The sequence below is a fragment of the Ornithorhynchus anatinus genome, chromosome 9 (assembly GCF_004115215.2).
Source record: "Ornithorhynchus anatinus isolate Pmale09 chromosome 9, mOrnAna1.pri.v4, whole genome shotgun sequence".
Classification (NCBI taxonomy): domain Eukaryota; kingdom Metazoa; phylum Chordata; class Mammalia; order Monotremata; family Ornithorhynchidae; genus Ornithorhynchus; species Ornithorhynchus anatinus.
In genome coordinates this window covers 48,794,185-48,814,496 of record NC_041736.1, presented here as the reverse complement: position 1 = coordinate 48,814,496, position 20,312 = coordinate 48,794,185, and the positions used below count along the sequence as shown (strand labels likewise).

At 41.6% G+C, this 20,312-nt stretch overlaps 1 long non-coding RNA gene across 1 annotated transcript in view; it reads left to right on the top strand.

Annotated features, from left to right (window-relative positions):
- LOC114814203 overlaps positions 1-20,312 on the top strand; it is a 70,238-nt gene that overhangs the window by 6,100 nt on the left and 43,826 nt on the right. The window contains exon 2 of the long non-coding RNA XR_003761950.2: positions 16,924-17,021. This is a non-coding gene — a long non-coding RNA (uncharacterized LOC114814203). The remainder of the gene's footprint in view (positions 1-16,923; positions 17,022-20,312) is intronic.

Here is a 20,312-nt window from a genome sequence, read left to right as displayed (position 1 = left end):
ATACACTCTCTAATGAAGTTATGAAAAAGCAAATTACATAGAGATCTTGAAATAAAAACCTCCATTTCAAGGTGACTTCTCCATTTCCTCACTGCCTTTCTAACTAGGGTAGTGAACCTTTGCGTCATTTCAAAGTTGGGGTAAATGACCTATTTTAGGTGGGTTTGAGTCAACTCCCAGTGTCTGAGCCTGGGCCAGGGTTGACTGGACTTGAACACTGGCTACTTTCACTTCTATCTTGGATGCTCTTCTGATGTCCCTACAGAACCTGGTCTACCAATTAATAGTATTTAAGTGTCTAGTAATTGTGGAACATTCTAGTAAGTAAATCGGAGAGTACCAAAACAAAGCACGATTTCCTGCCCTTTAGGAATTCACTATTTAATATGGGGTTGATGGAGAGGCAAAACTATTTGCCAATGGTAGGAGGAGGAATAATTATTATTGTTATATTTAGCACTTTGTGTCAAGCAGTGTTCTAAATGCTGGGGTAAATACAGATTAATCAGGTCAGATCCAGACTCTGTCCCACACTGGGGCTCACAGTCTAAGTAGTAGGGAGAACAGGTATTGAATCCCCATTTTACGGATGACGAAACTGAGGCTTAGAAGGTGTAACGAGTAGTATTACAAATTTCAGAATCATAATAGCTGAATATGCACGTTAAAATAGGCTGTGTATAAATACAGAAGTTCTAATGGTGACTGCAGGGTCAGGGTGACTTGTGGTGTTGGGTATTAGGGAAGGCTTTCTGGAGGAGGTGGAATTTTTTTAATAGGAGTACAATGGGGATGTGGTCTGGCAGATTTGGTGTGGGGAGGAATTCTAGACTGGAGTCAAGAGGGACAGAGGAGGGAAAGTCGAATGAAGTTAAAGATAATTATTTTCCCTATGAGATTGCGTGGAAATGGGTCATGATTGTTTTGGGTTTTGGCTATTTATGTTGTTTTGGCACCCAACATAGATTTATCCTATGCTGAATGATTTTTTTCTCAAAATAGATATGGCCCATGTGGCTGTGATCAGGATGCAACTTTAAAAATGGAAGGCCTTTAGAAGTGAAAACGTAAACTCCCTTTACCTCCCTTGACTTAAACTCATGGACATCTCTTCATAGTTTTGCCAATTTATATAACCAACCATGGAAAATACTGAGAATACAAAACATGAAGTTGAATTCTGAGAGAATATAAATTCCAGGTTATGTTGAATACTTCTCTGCTACTTAAATCATGAACAGTTGTTATTTTAAACTGCAAATACCAACACTAATCTGTTTTCTTGTTTTTCCCCTGCTCACTTGGAAGAGTAGTGAATGGCTTGCTTCTCTAGTCCATCTATTCCTATTTTATTTTAGACATTTTTAAACTGGCTCACCCAGTTGGACAGTGACAGAAGTGGAAATTAGAGAAGCATCTCCTCTGGATGAAAGATCAATCAATTAAATTGTATTTATTGAGCTCTCACTGTGTGCAGAGCACTGTACTAAGTTGGAAGAGTAAAATGTAACCATTGGTAGGCATGTTCCCTGCCCACAGTGAGCTTACAGTCTAGGGGACAAAGTGTACCAGGCAGCTGCCCAATTTTTTTATATGGCAGAGCTGGATTGGTTAGATCAGGGATCCATTGATACAGAAAAGTGACTATCAATCAAATTAACTGACATGCCTTAGAAGCATAAGTTAAAGTGCATTGGCAAAGAGAGAAGGGATCAAGCCACTGCTTTGCACTGATATTCTTTACAAGTCTTTAGCTCTGTGTGTCTCCTCTTGAACGTGAGAAAGATTCCCCAAGCGTCAGTCTGTCTTAAAGGTTATTTAAAAAATGAAGTGCGTGAAGTACTTCAGAACAAAAATAACATCTTGATTATCCAAGATGATTGTGGACAAATTATATAACCTCTCTCTTCCTCTATTTCTCCCTTCTCAATCTTAACTAACATATGAATTTGAAGGTGTGAAACTGGGCAAGTAATGCCAGAACAAATAAGACTCCTGTCACCTTCCCATTTCTGCTGGAACTGAAAACACAAAAACATGGCTACTTCTAGTGTTTTCTTGGGCTATCAGTATAGCCCAGGATTTGTCCAAAATTATGTGCTTGTGGAGGTAAAGTTGGTTAATTGATTAGTAAGCACCATTATCATTATTCCTCTGTGACAAACACTATCCCTCTCCCATATAAGGCTCTACAGTTTGAGACATAAGCAGCCTAGCACACCATCTGTGTATTTTGCTGCCTTCAATGTGCGTGAACTTCGAATGTCATCATACTTGTGTTTACAAAATGCCTTTTGCCCTAGAGATTTAGAACATTTTAAACATGTCAATTAACACCAAGTGGCAAACATATTTCATGACAAAGAGCAGAAAATGTGCAAATCTATGGTGAAAGACAGACCACATTAGGAAGTAACAACATGTGTAAGTTTAATGCCTCAAATTTTCTTTTAGGATTTGGAAGGTAAATTCTCAGGCTTAAAAGTCCTCGAAGGAACTTAATCCCAGTAGAAAAAAATAGTGGATTTGTTAGATGGAGACACTTTTTGGAAGAATTTTATTTCTGCAAGAAAGAGCAAGGACCAAGCTTCACATTAAGCCTCCTGATGTGTGCTTTTTTTTTTTAAATGGTATTTGTTAAGCACTTACTTTGTGCCAGGCTAAGAGCTGTGTACTAAGAGCTGGAGTAATTACAAGTCAATCAGGCTGGACACGGTCCATGTCCTACATGGGGCTCAACCTCAATCCCCATTTTACAGATGAGGTAGCCGAGGCACAGAGAAGTGAAGTGACTTGCCCGAGGTCACATAATTGGCATGAGTCAGAGCTGGGATTAGAACCTAGGTCCTTCTGACTCCCATCCTCTAAACCACACTGCTTCAGTGCTGTTAGCACTGATTGAGCACTCAAGCCAACATTAGCATATCCATATAGCACTAATCCCAACAGCAGGTTGTCTGATCAATTGACAGATGGCTTTTCTGGCTCTTCCTTCAGTAGTCTGTTCATATGTTTTAGGGGAAGAGTGTGTTGATGGGGCGGGGGCTATGCGGGAGTGGGGAGGAAGGGGAAGGTGGGTGGATGGGGAGTCTCAGTGCTACTTCCATAGTCCATGCAAGCCTTGGGGTGGGGTGCTGCCCTGGAAACAACTGTTATCTTGATGACTTCTCCATTGGCACCTGGAAGAAACCAACAGAATTGAATACATTTTTTTCTTTGACCCTGGCCTTCACAAGCAAGGGTCTTTTCACTTAATGAGAGTAGTTTAAATGGCATTGGTACCCCACAGTCCTAGAGTTTGAAGAGAAAAGAAGCTAACGCTGAAATGAGAACCTGAATGGACCACCCAGCTCAGTTTCTGGCTGCAGCAAGGAAATATCAGGGGTTCTGTTGGCTGCCCACCATGCCGTCCATCTTAATACTTAGAGATATACCATGTAACATCCTTAACTTTCTCTGTCTACTAAGCCATCATTGACCTCTGGTCCATGAATTTATCCAAACCTCTCTTGAGCCTAGTGACATTGACCTGTGCAACTTTTTGTTAACAAATTCCTTGTGCTTTCTAACTCCTGGACACAAGTCTTTCCTCATGCTAGTTTAGAACCTGTCACCTTCAAACTTGCTGTTTACCTTGGAGCTAAGTACATGTCCACAAATTTATTCTTTCTCCCCTTCTAGACTTTCAGCTCCTTGTGGGCAGGAACTGTGTCCACCAGCTCTGTTGTAATGTCCTCTCGTAAGAATTCAGTGCAGTTCTCTGCATACAATAAACACTTGATAAATATCTTTGATATTATTGAATATGCTTGAGGTTTTAGAGGGACAGGGCAGGAATTTCAGCACATGTGGGTGAAAGGACACAAAGGGAGAGGAAGAAAAAGTGGGGGAAGGAATAGAATATAAACACACACAGATATTGGTGGGGGACAGCTTAAAAACAATGAAGAAAGGCATAAGGAAAGAAAAAGAGGTACCTAGTCAGCAGTGACAGACCCATGTGTTCACAGTCACACACATGCAGAAAACAGAACCACTGAGGGTGTTGAGGAAGTTTTCAGCATGGAGCAGTCAATACTATTTGAGGTCAGCTTGGCCCATACTAAGCGCTTACCAAGTACCATCATCATCAATACTCGGGGCAGAGCACTGTACTAAGCAGTTGGAAGAAGAGTACAATCACTAGTCGACATAATCCCTGACTTCACAGAGTTTACAATTTTACAGGGGACACCTGGTCCTAGTTCTGTTCCTTACCTGCTGTGAGACCTTGGGAAAGTCACTTAACGTCTGTACCTCGGTTCCCCTATTTGTAAAATGGGTAGTAAATACCTGCTCCCCTTCCCTCTTAGACTGTGAGCCCCATGTGGAAGGGGAACTGTGTCCAATATGATTATCTTGTATCTACCGCAAGGCTCGGCACATATTATGAGCGTTATAAACACCATCATTATTATTATCTTAGCAAAGAAATGACAGCTAACGCTGGCCAGCCTCCCACTCTGACCAACCATTGATATTTTTACCACTGTCATCTCTGCTGCTGTAGGCTCGCCCCTGCAGTTTCCTGTTATGGCCTCCCTACATGCAGCTACTCCAGGGTGTTCACAGAGTGCTCGAGGAAGGAAGCTCAGGTGACCAACAGCAGTGACAAAGGAGCCTTGGAGGTCAGCACCTGGGGTGGGCATGGTGGCTGGCTGGGCCTCTGCACTCAAGCAATCATTTATTGATTGAACTCACCTACAACTGCTGTTTCTAGCTACCTCAGGTAGGGCTTCTCCACCCCTATTGCAGCAAAAAAAAAAAAAAAAAACAGCACATTAGGGGCTGTCTCTGGGTGATGTGATGGCTCCCACAATTTGTTTTCCCTGCTAAAAGTCAATTTTGGAGACAGGTAGTCTGGCGGAGGTTGTTCATCAGAGCAGGAGGATCAGAAGGGCTGGACTCCTCTTAATGAAGACATGTTTCTGGATAATTATTTTATTTCTTCAATTTAGCCACTTCTTGCACGTACAATACATGTGTAGAGGAGGAGCATAGACTTGAGAGTAAGAGGAGCTGGTTTCTAATTTTGGCTCTGACATATACCTACTGTGTGACCTTGGATAAGTCACTTAACTCCTCTGTTCCTCAGTTACATCATCTTTAAAATGGAGATTCAGTATCTGTTCTCCTTCTTACTTAAACTGTCAGTCCTATGTGAGACACGAACAGTGTCTGACCTATATCTTCCCAGTGCTTAGAACAGTGTGGAGCACATAGTCAGTGCTTTTCAAATACGATTATTAAATGCCCCTCCTTGCTTTTTTGTGCCCAGATGAGGTCTTATGCTTATTATATTGCTTCTTTTGCATTACTCTAAAGGATCCCTTAGTTTGGTTGTTCTGTCCTTGTCTCTGTCTTTCTCTGTGTACCTGAAGAAGGAGATGACTTCATTTTTCTGTGCCTTATCTCCATTCCCCATACAGTTGAAATATATTTTCCATCCCACTTGAAATGAAAATATATTTTAAAAAAACACACCAGAACTTATATCCTGTATTTGTATTAATTTTTCTGTCCTTGTGCTTTTCATTCCCGAAACAGTCTAGGTCTTTACAAATTTCACGCTTACCTAAAATCAAAAGATAGAATTTTGTCTTGAGAGGAAATCTCCCCTATGTAATGTCTTGCCTTTCAGTTTGAGAATTTTAACATTTCTGTGCCTTCTGCTCTCTGGTTTGTACCCTTTGCTATTGGTTTGAAAGTTTCTGAGGGACTTAGGACAAGACGTTTGATCTGCCAGTACTCAATTTTCTACCTGAATGTCCCTGTCACTGAGATGTGGTTAAAACTAAAGTTGTGCAAATACAGAAAGCATCATTCTTTCTTTCTTATAAAGATGCCGCACAAGTTGAAGGCATTCAATTTTCCTCAAGAGACTGAGCTCTCTGGGGTTATTTTAATCTTAAGGCATGCTCAAGATCTAACTCATGTTCCTCATCTATAGCCACAGCTGCTAAATACTGCATGGATAACCAGGGCTGAAGTCCAGAGAATCCATCACCTTGGCCCTATCTTGACAACTCCCCCTCCCCACCCCCCTCCCCCAACACCCTGGCCCATTAGCTTACTCAACTAAGACTGCCTGTGTAGGTTTGATTAGATAAAAAAGCCATTTCTTGTTCTGTGCCCTATTTTGAAGCTTAGCCCTGCTTGGTGCTACTGGATAGAGGATGCCTCAGAAGTTGCTGTGGGACGGGGAGGGTGGAAGCATGGAGATGATGGCTGCCTAGTTATCAAACCCATGTTGTAGGATGTATGTCAAATACTTCAGAGTTGAAAGCAGCAAAATGGAGGAAATTTAGGAATATCTCGTCTTTCAAATTATCAAGCCTCCTCATGCAGCCTAGAAAGCACACTCTGAAAGTGTTTGAGGCACCACTTAGCCTTACTTTGCCCTCCTGGTTCCTCAGAAGAGCAGGTTCCAAGCGGCCCTGATACCCTATAACTTCTTCCTAGAACAGGTCTTTTCTGCTGCATTTGACCTCTGTTGCCTCCTTGATGCAGATAAGTCTGTAGGCAATGGGATCCCTGGATGATTCAAACCATGAGGGCTTGATGCAAGGCATAGAGTTGTTTTAAGGATCTTTTTTTTCTTCCTGGGTTTGTGGAGCAAATTGGTCCAGAGAGTATTAGATAAATATCGTGGAAATCTATTATAAAGGGATTAATTATGCATTGGGGTTTGGTTACGCCTCCTTTTAGGGATGAAGGCTCAGACTATTGGGGGAATGATGAATGATATGTCACTGGAGTTGACCATAGTGGTGTTGAACAGAGGGAACTGGAGAATCTCCAACTCTGGACTTTTTTTTTTTTTAAAGGAACAGAAATCACTTGTCTTTGAGGGTATAACCACTCATCAACCTGTACAGGAGTGTCCATTACAACCCCATTAACCAGGTATCATTATATTCTGCCTCTTCCTTTTCACTATGATGGCCACAACCCTAGTTGATCATTTCCCAGCTGGATTATTGTTACAGGCTCTTTTTCGGACCTCCTCATCATAAGACCGTCCCTTTGTCAGTCTCATTGGTACATCTGACTGGATCTTCCACTTTAAAATGTTGTTTGGCTCCAACCCTACAACATCTACTTATTCTTCCTCTTATGAAATGGAAGCTCCTAACCAGTGGATTTCAGGGTCTTGATGGGGGACTCCCAGATCTTCCCGAATCACTCTCTTCTCCCCCTACACCCAGCTCGAACGGAAAGAGGAGAGCTGTTGGGGCAAGCATGCTTTGTAAGAGGTAGGAGCATGTGCTACATAACCTGTTCCGTCACCACCATGAGAGCAGGGTGTACGGATGTCTTAACAATTGTGGAACTTACGCATGAACAGTTCCGACTCCCTAATGAGGACACGGTAATTAGCCCCAGAAAGACCATTTAAATAAACAGAAGGTAGGAAGACAATAAGGCCTTGCCACTGTTTCGCACACTCAAATCCACGAGACGGATGAGAGGTGAGGAAGGCACCTGGTGATTCAGAATCGCAGGGCAAAGTGGCCCAAATGTCATCCTTCAATGCCCCGTTCATTCTTTACCAAATTAGGCTTATGAGTCACCACTCGGTGTGACTCATCTATGTGAAGTGGGTCATGGAGGATCAATAAACCTTGCCCAGTTCATGTTTGGAATGTCTGGAAACCTCTCATTAGTATGCTAGCAGGGCACTCAAGTCCCTTACTTGTATTTTCTGGAAAACAGGAGAGGTTTATTTCATTTAACTTTGCAGTCCTCTGTGCTTTATAGGTTCTGGGAATGACACGAGACAAATGTTGGCTTGTAATCAAGTTTGGTTAAATGAAGGAAGGGTAATGATAGTAAATATGATGTATCAAGCACTTTGCTAGACCGTTTAGACTGTGAGCCTGTTGTTGGGCAGGGATTGCCTCTATCTGTTACCGAATTGTACATTTCAAGCGCTTAAAACAGTGCTCTGCTCATATTAAGTGCTCAATAAATATGACTGAATGAATACGCTAGGTACAGGGGGTAGAGTCAAGATAATCAGATCAGACCACCTCTATCTTAGAGGGAAAAGACCAGGATCAGAAATGGGGTGATCTATTCCACTTGGGCCTCTTCCTCTTGGGCACTAAAAAAAGCAAATATGTTTCTCTGAATACAATCAGTGGTTCTTACTGAGTGCTTACTAGGTGCAGAGCACTGTACTAAGCGCTTGGGAAATTACAGTACAATCTACCCGTGGATTGTAAATGTAAATCGGAGAGACTTCAAGATCACAGTTGCCTTCAGATTAACACACCTAAAATGCTCAGGGCCTGTTTACCCAATTGGAGCAGTAGCCAGAGCACTAATTTTTGCTTTTTCTTTTCTTGGAAAACTAACCATTAGCAGCTTCTCAGGAGACAGATAATATTGAAACTAACCTATATACATACCCATTTATTAAAGGACTTTTGTGGGAACTAAGGGTCAAAATGAAATTGGGGGTTGTCTGTGATCTTCAGTTTTCCTTCAACCACGCTAGTCTCTATAGTTTTCCTTGCCTGGCAACATACACTCAGATCTGAAGAAAAAGCAGTGTTAGTAAATTAGCAAGAGCCTTGATATCACTACAACCTTGCTCAAATTTTTTATTTTCAGTTTGGGATCAGGTTGGTTTGTGGTCTTGAATTTGATTTTATTCATAATAATAATGATAATTATGGTATTTATGTGCTTACTGTGTACAAGGCACTGTTCTAACAAGCCTGTACTAACAACTGACAAGAAAATGGAGTTAAACACAGCCCCTGTCCCATATGAGGCTCAGAGTCTTAATCCCCATTTTACATATGAGGTAACTGAGGCACAGAGAAGTGCAATGATTTGCCCAAGGTCACACAGCAGACAAATGGTGGAGCTGGGATTGGAACTCATGATCTCACCATCTAAACCCAGCACAGCTGGCTCAAATCCATTGAGGTTTCTCATTGTTTCAGGCAATGCTGGGTGCTAATTGAAAGCTGCTCTCTACTCTCCCTCATCTAAAGATCTATAGAGGAAGGAACAGATGACACAAACATAGGTAACTAAATTGTCATGTGGAATGCTTGTTCAATAAGTAACTTGCATGCTATCAGTCCACTGAGCAGTTTTTCCTACTCATCTGTCCAGCCCAACCCCTCCAAACCAAATATACTCATCAGGAAACTATGCATACACCTTGTTCATGCTGTTTCTCCACTACAAGTATAGTGCTTATGTCCAAGTTGGGTTTTTTTTATTTTTTCAGTCATCTGATCTGGCCAGTATACGTGTGTTATACTTTTTAATCTAGCGAAATAAGACCTAAAGTTAATATCCTTGAAAGCAGTTATAGGGACTCATCTAGATGCCCTTGTACCACATACATGATATGTGCTCACGACAAGAAAATTAGAGTAGGATTGGGCAGTTCTGGGGTGTCTGGAAAATAAATAAATAAAAATATCCAGGAATGCATCCAAATTGGGTTAAGGGTTGAAAATTCCTGTAGAACAGTACAAGATAAAAGCCACAGCTTTATGCCTTTAACCCAGATCACAGTAAGCACTTATTAAATATTACTGAATGAATGAAACATTTATTTCATTTGTTTTCAGATAAGTGCAAAACTAACAGTGCAAAAGTTTGGCTATTAACACCCCCTCTCCTGGCAGGAAATCTCCAGCCAATTAATCATCACGTGCAACTTTCCAGTCTGAAACTTCAATTACGCCCGATTACCTGGGAGTTCAGCATGTCCCCTTCTGCCGAAGTGACATATCCGTAGATTAGACAAGATCAGGGGAAGGTCACTAATTCACTAACGGGCTAAGAAAAGCTATGGGGTCTGGAGGGGAAGTGATACCACCTTTGAAGCATTTTATCACAGAGTGTGTATGGATGTCTGAAAACTCCCTCATTAACACATATCCCCTACCTCCCATTCAACCCCCAGGGAATGGCCCGTTAGCTTGCTACTGCCTTCTTCGATTTGAAGCAATTTACCGTTTCTAGATGGAGATGTCAGCAGAATGATAAACAGTCTGGTCTTAGTTGTGTGCTGATAACAGACAGTAGCGGTGCTTTTTTGGGGACTGTTGATAACTGGATCTTGAATGTGTGTGCAAGTGGGTGAGCTATTTTTCATTTTATAAAAGCCCTCCACCCCGTCTTCTGGATGCTCTGATGGCATTGACGGTGTCACGCAATGCACTTTATCTGCCAGTCTACCTTTTTCAAGTGTTTGATTTTACTTGAGCTACTTGCCCTTTAGTTTATTTATTTGTTTTATTTCTTGCACAGCTATTTTTCTCCAGTGTTGGGGAATACAGGGTCAGTGGCTTTTATTCACACTTTGGGAATGATGGAAGTTAGATCGAGCCCTCTTTCTTTACCTTCAGATTGGATTTGACTTTTAGGTGGTGGTAGGATTAGTGTTTATTGAATACCTGCTTGGTGTGGTGTGCTATACTAGGTGTCAGGGAAGTACAAAACTAAAGTGACCCATCTTTAGCCCACAAGTGGTTTGCACTCTAATAGGGAAAACTTTGTGAAAAGAGTATCCAATCAATCAGTGGTATTATTTGCGCACTTGCGCTTTGCAGAACTCTATATACTAGGTGTTTCAGAGAGTACAGTAGATTTAGAAAAGATTCCTCTCCTTAAGGAACTTACAATCGACAGGTTCCCCTTCTTTCGGCCAGTCTAAAGCCTTCTGATGTGGTTAACGATGGACCAGTCGGTTGACTCGCATCTCCAGGTCTGTGGAAGGAGCTTCAATGTCAGGGAGCGGATTTAATCTCCAACAAACTCACCTGCTTTAGTCCTGTTATGAAACCAGTGTGACACTTCTTAAGGACCAAATTCATCCAAGTCCTTAGGTGAGGTTGAATAAGAATGCTAGTCCATCTTCTCCCTATGCACACAGAAGTACATCCCCAGGAAAGAAAGTCCTGCATTTATTTATATATCTTTAATTTTATTTATTTCTCCTGATTCTGTCTTCCTACTTCTAGACTGTAAGATTGTTGTGGGCAGGGAATGTGACTGTTTATTGTTGTACTCTCCCAAGCAGTTAGTACAGTGCTCTGCACACAGTAAGTGTTCAATAAATGCTATTGAACGAATGAAGTCAGTTCGTCGGCTTTGAACCAATGCTCACTGCCGGCTTCACAGGGCAGGGCGAGTGATGAAAATATATACAGCAGGATCTCCAAGCAGCTGCCCTATTGAAACTGGAACAAGAACATAAGCAGGGAGGGCAAGATTAATGATTTAAAGACATCAAGAGACTTGGTGTCTAGCAATGGAGGAGTGGGAAGGAAGTTGCGAAGGCTGACAGATCAGCCCGGTGCTCTGGGATCAGGAGAGGGGCAGCGGCTTGGTGATAATAATTTCATCAGTGATTTTCTTGTTGTTGTTGCTATTACTTTCTTAATAATTGCCAGGCAGTGAGGTAGACAGATCAGCCCAGACACAGTCCCTTTCCCACATGGAACTCACGGTCTAAAAGGGAATCCCCATTTTGCATATGAGGAAACTGAGGTGGAGAAGTGAAGTGACTTACCTGAGGTCACACAGCAGGGAAGTGGCAGAGCTGGTATTATAACCCCATTCCCCTGGCCTCCGGGCCTGTGCTCTTTCCACTAGGCCACACGGCTTTCTGATGTGGATGGGAATATTGGCTGTGCAGCAGACTTCTCAGTAATACTCCCGAGCACGAATACAATCTATCATCAGAAGAGCCCTCTTCTATAAAGAAGGCTGGCCACATATGCCGACTCCTCCAGGGAATTGTAAAGAGGAGGGTCTTCTCAGTCCTTGAATTTACTAGGTCAGGAATGTATGTGTGCACACCCACCCTCCTGCCCACACCTATCTATCCTCAAGACAAGTAGGACTCTGGGCAGAGAACGATATCTGCACATTTGTGGAAAATAGAGAAACGATAGCTAGAAGTGTTGAGTTCACAGAGGGTAACTCAAAGTCTTGAAATAGGAAGGCTAGGAAGAAGTGTGACCTACTGGATAGAGGATGGGCCTAGGAGTCAGGACCTGGGTTCTAATCCTGGCTCTGCCACTTGTCTGCTGTGTGACCTTGGACAAATCACTTGATTTCTCTGTGCCTGTTACCTCATCTGTAAAATGAGGATTAAGACTGGCAACTCCATGTGGGAGAGGGACTATGTCCCCCCTGATCATCTTGTATCTACTCCAGCACTTAGTACAGTGCCTGGCACAGAGTGAGTGCTTAACAAATACCACAATTGATTTTTAATTTTTTTTTATTTATGAGGTTTAAGCGACTGACCGATGCCCTCCCCAAATCCCACCATAGTTCCACTTAATAATAATAATAATTATTATGGTATTTGTTAGGCGCTTACTATGTGCCGAGCACTGTTCTAAGCACTGGAGTAGATACAAGGTAATCAGGTTGTCCCATGTGGGGCTCACATTCTCAATCTCCATTTTACAGATGAGGTAACTGAGGCACAGAGAGGTTAAGTGACATGCCCAAAGTCACATAGCTGATAAGTGGCAGAGCTGAGATTAGAACCCACGACCTCTCACTCCCAAGCCCTTGCTCTTTCCACTAAACCATGGTGCTTCACTTGGAGGGTTTGAATATGTGAAGCCTCCAAAACGGGAGAGGGAAGAGCAGGATTGGGGCTTGATGAATGCTGTGTAATAAAGTGATATGATTAAGGCTGACAGCTCTGTTCCGACTTGGAAAATGACAAGATAGGGAGGTGCATTTGTCCTCTGATTGGCTCTGCCTTGCATAATGAGTCATCCAGGAAGGAATCTCATGTGAAAGACCCAATGAGTCTTAGGTCTCTGTGGAAAAGCATGTTTAAGGGGCTAAATTCTTTCTAACTAAGGTAAAACAGGAAGCTGAAACTCTCTTAGTAATTCAAAGCAATTAATTCTAGGAATGCTGATGTCAGAAGCTTCGATTCCAGGTCTTGGCTCTCTTGCCTTGACTATATTTTTGGGCTGATAGGAAAACAGAGTGAAAGTTAAATATTCAAATTTTGAATAATTAGCTTTGACTTTCATCTCGTTTGTTTTTAAATTTGAGGGCTTTGCCCACTTCACCCAAAGGCCTTAATAGCAAAGGAACCTAAATGTTGGAAAATAATAATTGTGGTATTTAAGCACTTACTATGTGCCAGGCACTGTACTAGTGCTGGAGGGGAACACAAGCAAATAGGGTTGGACAGAGTCCCTGTCCCAGGTGGAGTTCACAGTCTCAACCCCCATTTTATAGATGAGGTAACTGAGGTACAGAGAAGTGAAATGACTTGCCCCATATCACATAGCAGACAAATGGCAGAGCTGGGATTGGAACCTGGACCTATTGACTCCCAGGCCCATGATATATCTGCTAGGCCGTGCTGCTTCACGCTGTTTGTAAAGTTCACACTGTCCTATAAAGTTACAGTTCATTTTCACAGTAGACAAATCCCTTTGAGCATCCAACACCTTGGATTTTCCAAAGGACAGTGTGTGATTCTACAATGTAAAAATCACACATTCTCTTCAATTTTATAAGAGTTCCTGAAATATAGATCTCCTTGACTAGAGAGAGTGAAGTTCAGGCCGTTCCTCCTCCTCCTCATTATCATGTCAAGTGTAGCGTGGCTCAGTGGAAAGAGCACGGTCATGGGTTGGAATCCTGGCTCTGCCACTTGTCAGCTATGTGACTGTGGGCAAGTCACTTAACTTCTCTGTGCCTCAGTTACCTCATCTGTAAAATGGGGATTAAGACTGTGAGCTTCATATGGGATAATCTGATTATCCTGTATCTACCCCAGCGCTTAGAACAGTGCTCTGCACATAGTAAGCGCTTAACAAATACCAACATTATTATTACTATTATGTGCCACACACTGTTCTCCTCCCCAGGATCCTAAATCTGGGCTCAGATCTTAGTTTTTGCTCTTTTATAGAGCAGTAGAAAATAGAAGTGGACAAAATCGGGTGTTCAACACAATATTCAGAAGTGATTGCTGTAATCTTTTATAATCATCTTTCACTGTATGTAATGCAGCAAGAATGGAAAAATCCAAAGGTAAAGAAAATTGACCATGGTTATAATCAAATGGAAAAATGGCTTAAGAGATTTGGATCTTCTATGGTTGACTAAGACAAATATTTATATCCAGCCTTGTCAAGTTGGATGTCGAGTACAGGCAGATGCTATTTGAAATAGCTGAGTTAGTAAACCAACAGAAACCAAGGTTCATAATGGAATTTTGGCAGCCAACCACTAATTAGAATGATGCGGGTACTGCCGGTTCCAGTATGACAGGGGAAATTACAATGGAGTTCTAATAAAAAGACTTAATTAGGATAAAATTATATGGGTTAATTTAGGAAGCTGAAAGGACAGAAGTCTTACTTAGTCACTTAAAGGGAAAGGCTACCAGGAGAGTTGCAGACCACCATGTGTAAAAGCCCCAAATTTCAAGTCCAGTATGGTAATTAGGTAGAAACTCAATTATCCAGAGTATTAAAATGCTATAAGGATATCTTTTAATCTATTGATTTTGTGTGTGCGTATGTGATACAGCTGTCCTTCGTATTCCAAGAAAACACCGATGATGGTGAAATTAATCCATGAGTGCATGCGTGAATTTAGAAGCAGTGTGACCTAATGGATAGACCACAGGTCTGGGAGTCAGAAGGACCTATGTTCTAATCCTGGCTGTGCTATTTGCTGTGTGACCTAGTGAAAATCATTTAATTTACCTGTGCCTCAGTTATCTCATCTGTAAAATGGGGATTAAGACTGTGAACCCAATGTGGGACATGGACTATGTCCAACCTGATGAGCTTCTATCGACCTTAGAACAGAGCCTGGCACGTAGTAAGCACTTAACAACTACCATCTATCCTATCTATCTATCTATCTATCTATCTATCTATCTATCTATCTATCTATATAAAGTGTGGCTTTAAAGGGCACTGAGGGAATCTATAGCCCTGGCCCCTCTGTGCAGGAAAAGACTCTCCCTTTTCCTGTTTGTAGTTTTCAGCATCTGGGGCCGGTTTCTCTCTGGCCTTCTTGTCTCATTCATGTGGGTGTGTATGTCTTCCCCTTGGCATTTGAAGTTTCTGCAGATTGCCACAACTGACATGGCTTTCTATATGGAAACATCTGGTCAAAAGTACAAGACAATACTCCTGGACAATTCTTTATAGGGCATGTTTGCACTGTGAAAAAAAGTCACTGTCCTTTTGTTTCTACATTAGAATTCTACTTTCCAGAAAATTTACTGGGCAGTTGCCAACTGGACTGATCTTCACTAGCTCATTATGTGTGAGAATAACATTGTTCCACAGAAAATTCTAGTATCTGAAGCTTCCTGTTGAAACAAAGACTAGTAAGTAATTTGCAAAAGGGCATTATTGATTTAGATAACACCTAATAGAACAAAATCCACCCCTAAAAGAATTCTGGGCTGTATTATTGAAAATGACAAATGAAGAAGCATTCTTAAAGGCCACAGTCCTGGAGGAATAATAGCCGAATAATGTGTATGAATATTTTCCTTTTCGGTTTACTTTTGAAAGAAATCTAGTTTTAATACATGAAAAGATTGAAGTCCCGAGTTAGTTACGGATTTCCTAAAAGTGCCATAGTGGATTTGCCATGCAGTAGGAAAGGGACTGCAGACTGCCTCTTTAACTCCTACAGGGGTAACGGGTAGGACATTTCTCCTCTGCCCTTCTTATTAAGAGATGCCAGTAAAGCCAACCAGTCTTGTCAAAGCAAACTACTTGAAAAGAGTTGGAATCCCTTTTCCTTTCGGTACAAGTTGTATAATATTAAAACTATGATCTATCGCGTCTTTTTAAAAATGCAGGCAGGCTCTTGGACTTATTAAGCAATTACCGTGTCCTATACCAACAGTGGAAAAAAGAGTAAAAGGAAATGGTTCATGACACAAAATCATAACTACCTTCCACTCAAACGTTCCTACAGAATTTCCAACCAGAACTGATGCTTAGAGACTGGAAACTAAGCATTAGTAGCTTGAATTTTTAAATAGGTTGTTGACTGACTGACTTGTGAGAGGATGGCGTTTCATTGAAACTCTTAGGGATTCTTTAAATTGGTGGATTATATGGTTGCTTGATTAAGTTTGGGTTATGTAAACATGAGTGTTTAGATTTAGTCTTTGCAGTTGGAGTCCCAGCAGCTGTTTGTACTTAACTCCAGCAAGCAGCCCAGTTCATCAAAGAACTGGCTGGACTTTTTTCTTTTTTTTTTTTTTCTCTTTTGGTACCTGTGTTGTTTTTCCTTCTGTCCGAACGCTTGTATTCAGGTTTGCTAGGAGGCAGGGCAAAGTAGTCTGAGCGCTCCTCTGAGGAATAGGAACTTATTTTTTTGATTAGATGGAGATGTGCCCCACAGATTTTCTCACTGTGAGGTAATCACTTCATTTATCCAACTTTTACAAAGCCTTTATTATTTCGGTTAGTTCATATTTTTGAAGTTAAGTCATTGGTTTGATGCGTTTGTTGTAAAATGTGGTTTAACAGCTTGTTAGCACATTTATTTTTGGGGGGGAAAAAGAAGGACCAAAAAATATTTTATGCTTGAGCAGCAACAGATTTAAGAGCTGCTGAAAGGGTTGTACACGTTAGGCGTGTAACAATTGCAAGAGAACGTAGTACATGTATGTCAGTGACATGGAACAGAGGTACAGATTGACATGAATATGTTTCTCTTAAGCTCTAAGAGGCTGTCTTCGGGCTGGGCTGAATAATTATAACTTAGGGGTGCATCGTGCTTGGTTTCAGGTTGTCTGGGATGCACTGATCCATTTTAACGGTCTGAGTATATTTGGTTTTTCACCTTCTCAACTGATTTTTTTTTTTTCATCTTTAGAGCAAAGTGGAAACTTGGAGTGTTCAGTCTCCTGCAAGCAGCTTTGTAAGGTTGTCTCACAGCTCCTGGGATGGAACTGAAAATTGCTATCCATCTTGGTGAGTTTCATAGCTTCAGTGAAAAGCAAAGGTTTGAAAGAGGAGTTGGCTATCAAGTTTTATTTTTAAGTCAAAAGAAGCCAATCTTGTAATATGTCTTGTAAGGTGATGAAATATATTCCACAGTTGACAAAAGCCAGAAATCCGATGGGAGGGGATGGAATTGAGGCAGAAGTTTTGTTTAGGCTCAAGTTCATCCATCCATCCATTCATTCAGATGTATTTATTGAGCACTTACTGTGTGCAGATCACTATTCTAAGCACTTGGGAAAGTACAATACAGCAATAAACTGTCAGATTCCCTGCCTATAGCGAGTTTACAGGATTAACTACATTCTATACTGGGTTTGGCTTTTGAAATGAGACATTTGAAGGTCATAAAGAGCAACCTGGTAAAACTGGATTTGGATCCCTTATTAATTTTTCCCTTGCATTCACCTATATTATCATTGGCTGGTCAATTCACACTCCTGTGTGTAAGTCACATGAACCTTCAACTTGAAGGTAAAAACCTATAAATGTAATCAATGTGTCTGCATCTCCCCTCACACATAACTTATATTTGGGATGTGTGGTTTTTGTAAAGGAGAGTTAAAGGAAGGCTAGAGATATTCATCAACCTATATGGTACTGATGTGTTACTGAAGATGCTTGCATTCCAGTGGACTGTCTTTGTGACTTGGCTTGAAAGAAATATACTAAAGAAGACTGAAGCACTTACATGTGGCTGGGGGAGCGGGGAAATCTCACCCATGGAAAAATGAAAGAATCCCACTCACTTCCAGTAGTGCAGCAGATTTGCTGCCAGCGTGGTACAGTGGAAAGAGCGCGGGCTTGGGAGTCAGAGTTCATGGGCTTGAATCCCGGCTCTGCCACTTGCCAGCTGTGTGACTTTGGGCAAGTCACTTAACTTCTCTGTGCCTCAGTTACCTCATCTGTAAAATGGGGATTAAAACTGTGAGCCCCACGTGGGACAGCCTGATTACCTTGTATCCTTCAGCGCTTAGAACAGTGTTTTGCACATAGTAAGCGCTTAACAAATACCACCATTAATTAATCCAGCCACTATCATAAATTGTCCTTTGGGGCTAAAATAAGTGAAGCCCTCTGTGATGAACATCTATTTTACCCAGATTGAGATGCCTTTTCTGTCTGGTAGTGTCCTTCCGTCGCTGTGTACAGAAAGAGCGACTTTAATCTCAACTGCTTTAACACGGATTCACGGGAAACTAGATGTAATTGATGCTTTCAGATTAAAAGTATGAAGGACTGCAGTCTTCCATAATGTGTATTCTACTTATAACAAAATGCTGTGAAACAAATGAACCCAGCTTCAATCAGAGAGCAGTGTTCCTAGATGCTGCCATGGCTCCCTGTGTCCAAGTATTCAGTTGTCCCAGACCAGAATGTTAGGTTGTTGGACATTCCTTCACTCAATCGTATTTACTGAGCACTTTCTGTGTGCAATGCACTATACTAAATGCTTGAAGCCTGGACCATTGTCCTCACCAAATAATGGCATGGCTTATGCTCTTACAAGTGCAGTGATGAAGGTGATTTGCTGGTATTGATACAGTTGCATTGAATAGTTGAAACATTTTTTTTTTCCAGAACAGTGACCGAGGTGGGATAGTGATTAAATGTTTTCTGTGAAATACTTTGGAAACTGCACCTGTGATTTATCGAGTAACAAAATAATGGTCACTGTAAGGCAAGGGATTGTAAACAAAATAAAGCAAATTAGCATTCCCACTAAAAAAAATAGAATAGAGCTGGAGCATTTCTCTGTGTCTTCTCCCCTCTCCACGCACCCTCTATGGCTCCTTTCAAATACCCTCAATGTGTTCTCCCTCCTATATAGCTTGTAAGCCTCAACTCAATTAGAGAAGCAGCCTGGCTCAGTGGAAAGAGCACGGGCTTTGGAGTCAGAGGTCATGAGTTCGAATCCCAATCCTCGCTCTGCCACTTGTCAGCTGTGTGACTGTGGGCAAGTCACTTAACTTCTCTGTGCCTCAGTTTCCTCATCTGTAAAATGGGGATTAAGACTGTGAGCCCCAGGTGGGACAACCTGATTCCCCTGTGTCTACCCCAGCGCTTAGAACAGTGCTCTGCACATAGTAAGTGCTTAACAAATACCAACATTATTATTATTATTATTATTGTGTTTTCCACAGCTCTTAGAACAGTGTTTGACACATAGTAAGTGCAAAACTAATCAGCTGTATTTTTTTGAGTGCTTACTATGTGCAGAGTACTGAACTAAGCTCTTGGGAGAGGGTGGTATAACACTAGATAGACATGTTGTTAGTCGTATTTACTGAGCACGTACTTGTGCAGAGTACTGTACTAAGTGCTTGGGAGAGTACTGTATAACAATAGAACATGCATTCTCTGCCCACAGTGAGCTTACTTTCTAGACGGGGAGAAAGACATTAATATAAATAAAATTACAGATATGTAAAGTACTGTGGGGCTAGAAGGGGGTGAACACAGGAGCAAGTCAAGGCGATGCAGAGGAGAGAGGGAGAAGCGGTAAGTAGGGTTTAGTCGGGGAGGGCCTTTTGGAAGAGATGTGCTTTCAAGAAGGCACTGAAGCTGGGGACAGTAATTGTCTGTCGGATGGCAAGTGGCTCTTAACTCCCTCCTTAAACCGTTTAGTTTCCCTACCTCCCCTTCCTCTTCCCTCTGACTTTGCCAACTACTTCACTGATAAAATTTAGATTAAAGTGTAAGCTACCCCAAATTGCTCCTCTCACTCCCCCATCCACTCTCTCATGCCTTCCAGCATTCTCAAGTGATTTCCTCCATCCCTTCACCTCTTATGAAAATGCTTGTGCCCACTCTTCTTCCCTTCCTGATCACCATCTTCAACCACTCTCCCTGGCTCCTTCTTTTCTGATTTCAGATGTCCACATGTGCTCTATCCTAAAAAATCTCTCCTCATTCTCACTGAACCTGATTTTTTTGCCCCCCCACAGAATAGTGTTTTCTGCTAAGATTTTTAAAATCTGGCCCAATAGAACCAGGTTAGATTTTAAACATTTTAATCTTTAGCTGTTTGATTCTACAGGCTTTTAACTTCACCCATATTTAATGTTGGCAGAGAGTGGAGTAACCCATCCGAGGAATGGATTAGATTCTGTGGAATCTACTGAGAAATGACTGAGGTCTTTCAAAAAAAAAAAAAAAAATCACATCTCCTAGAAGCTAAAAAGTAGTTCTGGCACATCTACCCTGAATGGAAGCTGAGAAGTGAGTTCTGCTGTAAGAAAGGGAGTTAAAATATAGGGG